This window comes from Protopterus annectens, chromosome 13.part0, assembly GCF_019279795.1.
Source record: "Protopterus annectens isolate FY-2018-M chromosome 13.part0, PAN1.0, whole genome shotgun sequence".
Lineage (NCBI taxonomy): Eukaryota > Metazoa > Chordata > Ceratodontiformes > Protopteridae > Protopterus > Protopterus annectens.
The window spans coordinates 1276785517-1276789266 of NC_056747.1; the positions used below are offsets into that span (position 1 = coordinate 1276785517).

The following is a 3750-nucleotide window of genomic DNA, read 5'->3' on the forward strand; positions in this document are numbered from 1 at the left end:
GGTGGAGAGAGAGAGAGATCGAGTACCGGTGGGGGGGGGTGGAGAGAGATTGAGTAACGGTGGGAGGAGTGGAGAGAGAGAGAGAGAGAGAGAGAGAGAGAGAGAGAGAGAGAGAGAGAGAGAGAGAGAGAGAGAGAGAGAGAGAGAGAGAGAGAAGTTTAGTTGAAAGGGCTACAGAGTTCTTTTGTCAACTACCATCAATGAAAATGTAGAAGGAGCTGCCTTCCACGGTGTAATTTGTGGCCCTACATCAGAGTCCTTAATTTGAATATTTTAATGCAAATATACAGTTCAATCAGCATTACTTGGAAAGCGAAATGAACTTTGGGGTCACAGTGTGTCACTGAGGAAGCATTAAGGACTGGAGAAACAGAACATTCCCAAAAGTAGGTCTGTCTTGTGACATTGATACAGGAGGCCCTTTTTCCAAGTTATTGGAGACGTTTTAGTGGTGAAAACTTCAGAAAGTAGTCGTTACGTCAAGACTAACTGACAGAAAAAGTGTCAGTCTTATTTGTTTTCTTTGAATAGTAGTCAATCTGATTGTAGTAATCTACACTCAGCAAATAGTTGCAGGACCAAACTTCAGAAGGGGTCGTCAAACTATTTTGAGCAGCATGATTCTACTAAGCATAAGAAACACTGCCTCAGTTTTCAAGATAAAGATGTTCCAGGTGTTTCCTCTAGGAACTTATCTAAGAATATGTACTTTTCTAAAGAACTCTGTCCCACTGACAGGACAGTTATGAATGGCAGTGTGACATCATATATTGCAATTCAGTCAGAAGAGCCACCTGAGCTTCAAAACCTGAATTACGAATGTTATACCCCTCATGTGACTAGCTTCATCTGAGGCTGATGGGAAAAAGTTTAAAGCAGCAGACAACTCTTTTGATGAAGAGGGTCAGGGCACCTTGGCTTTCTTACCTTCATGTGATCTTGTTTCCACAATCTATTGTCAGAATTTCAGGGTGTCATTTGCAAGGCAGGGAATACGTAGAGAAAAACTTTAGAAGAGTGTCTTGGACAGCTTCTTTTGTAGCACTTGAGTGAAGAAGTCAAATAAGATTGGAACTGAGAGAACAAAATGGCTGAGAATTCGGCATGGAAAAAGGTGAAGATGAGCAGGGAGTGTGCCACAGGGGTTGTATATAGCATCTGCAATTGTTGTATTGCATGACCTGCACCTTCTGAGATCCTGGCAATTAATCAAGCGGAGAGTGAGGGAACACTGGCATTTTATGGTGTGGCAGCTATCTGGCTTAACTTTCTTTGAAAGCATAGCCAGTGAAAACAAGGCCTATGTGTGGAAAAAGCCACCCCTTCAGGGGGCACCCGGATTTGAACCAGGGACCTCTTGATCTGCAGTCAAATGCTCTACCACTGAGCTATACCCTCATTTGACACCAAGGTGACTCTCTGCTCTGCTGAAGTAACTCAGTAAGAGTTCCTACTTCCTGATGATCTGTTTACAGATGTTGACAGGAACAACTTACAGTAGCATAATGAACAGTCAGCACAGAAGTCATGTGTGTACATTTTCTTTCTCCGTACATTTACGAAATTACCATGCAGATATCTTTTTGCCAAGCATGCAGCAGAGACGGCTCATGTTTTCTGTTACAAATTCCAGTGACATTGTAAAGAGAAACAGCTTTTAGACTCGTTATTTTTTCAGTAAATAACATAGGTTCTTTTGCACAAGAAGCTCCCTTACTTCAGAGAACCTGAGGCCACTGCACCCATGTTCGCCGGTTCTTAACAGCAAAACAGACTCGGTGTGAGCACATTTCTTTTATTATTATTTAGAACAGGTGGCAGTGTTTAAAAGTAGAGATTGAAAAAAGAATGGACCAATTTCTTTTGGCCTGTTTACATGCAACCCATGCTAGAAAGGTCTGTCTGCCTTCAAGGCACTCCAAGTTTATATGCTTGTCCCCAGTTTTGTGTACAGAACCATGATTTTGCATATAGTGAAATGGCTCAGTGATAGAGACCTGTGATCTTCTGAATCAGGCTATCAATACATATACTCCATGTTAGAAATTAATTGGCCTTTGTCCGGGTAAATGTAAGGGTTAATTTTATATTTCCTTACTGTGGATGTGTACACAGTAGTACATGTATCCCAGTGACAAGGCGCAGGTCGTGATGTAGCACATAGGGCAGTTAGGGAGAAAGGGTGGAAAAAGACCTGTCAATGTGGTTTAGGGTAGGCCTGTGAGAGAGAAGATTTTTTTACATCAAAGAATGAAGCAAGAAGAGTGTAGCTGGGAAGAAAAAACAACTTTAAAGAGACACCTAAAAAGTGAGATCAGTTAAGTGCAAGAAAAGGAGTTATTTATTATCAAGAAATAGCAGGCAGGGAAAGAGAGATAGATTGAGTACCGGTGGGGCGGGTGGAGAGAGAGAGAGAGAGATCGAGTACCGGTGGGGGGGGTGGAGAGAGATTGAGTAACGGTGGGAGGAGTGGAGAGAGAGAAAGAGAGATTGAGTACCGGTGAGAGAGAGAAGAGAGAGAGAGAGAGAGAGAGAGAGAGAGAGAGAGAGAGAGAGAGAGAGAGAGAGAGAGAGAGAGAAGTTTAGTTGAAAGGGCTACAGAGTTCTTTTGTCAACTACCATCAATGAAAATGTAGAAGGAGCTGCCTTCCACGGTGTAATTTGTGGCCCTACATCAGAGTCCTTAATTTGAATATTTTAATGCAAATATACAGTTCAATCAGCATTACTTGGAAAGCGAAATGAACTTTGGGGTCACAGTGTGTCACTGAGGAAGCATTAAGGACTGGAGAAACAGAACATTCCCAAAAGTAGGTCTGTCTTGTGACATTGATACAGGAGGCCCTTTTTCCAAGTTATTGGAGACGTTTTAGTGGTGAAAACTTCAGAAAGTAGTCGTTACGTCAAGACTAACTGACAGAAAAAGTGTCAGTCTTATTTGTTTTCTTCGAATAGTAGTCAATCTGATTGTAGTAATCTACACTCAGCAAATAGTTGCAGGACCAAACTTCAGAAGGGGTCGTCAAACTATTTTGAGCAGCATGATTCTACTAAGCATAAGAAACACTGCCTCAGTTTTCAAGATAAAGATGTTCCAGGTGTTTCCTCTAGGAACTTATCTAAGAATATGTACTTTTCTAAAGAACTCTGTCCCACTGACAGGACAGTTATGAATGGCAGTGTGACATCATATATTGCAATTCAGTCAGAAGAGCCACCTGAGCTTCAAAACCTGAATTACGAATGTTATACCCCTCATGTGACTAGCTTCATCTGAGGCTGATGGGAAAAAGTTTAAAGCAGCAGACAACTCTTTTGATGAAGAGGGTCAGGGCACCTTGGCTTTCTTACCTTCATGTGATCTTGTTTCCACAATCTATTGTCAGAATTTCAGGGTGTCATTTGCAAGGCAGGGAATACGTAGAGAAAAACTTTAGAAGAGTGTCTTGGACAGCTTCTTTTGTAGCACTTGAGTGAAGAAGTCAAATAAGATTGGAACTGAGAGAACAAAATGGCTGAGAATTCGGCATGGAAAAAGGTGAAGATGAGCAGGGAGTGTGCCACAGGGGTTGTATATAGCATCTGCAATTGTTGTATTGCATGACCTGCACCTTCTGAGATCCTGGCAATTAATCAAGCGGAGAGTGAGGGAACACTGGCATTTTATGGTGTGGCAGCTATCTGGCTTAACTTTCTTTGAAAGCATAGCCAGTGAAAACAAGGCCTATGTGTGGAAAAAGCCACCCCTTC

The 3750-nt window shown here is 42.0% G+C and overlaps 1 non-coding gene across 1 annotated transcript; it reads right to left on the minus strand.

Moving 5' to 3' along the window:
- Window positions 1-1326: 1326 nt before the first annotated feature.
- Window positions 1327-1398, minus strand: TRNAC-GCA. Its single transcript has one exon. It is a non-coding gene; the product is annotated as a tRNA-Cys (tRNA).
- Between the last annotated feature and the right edge of the window lie 2352 nt (window positions 1399-3750).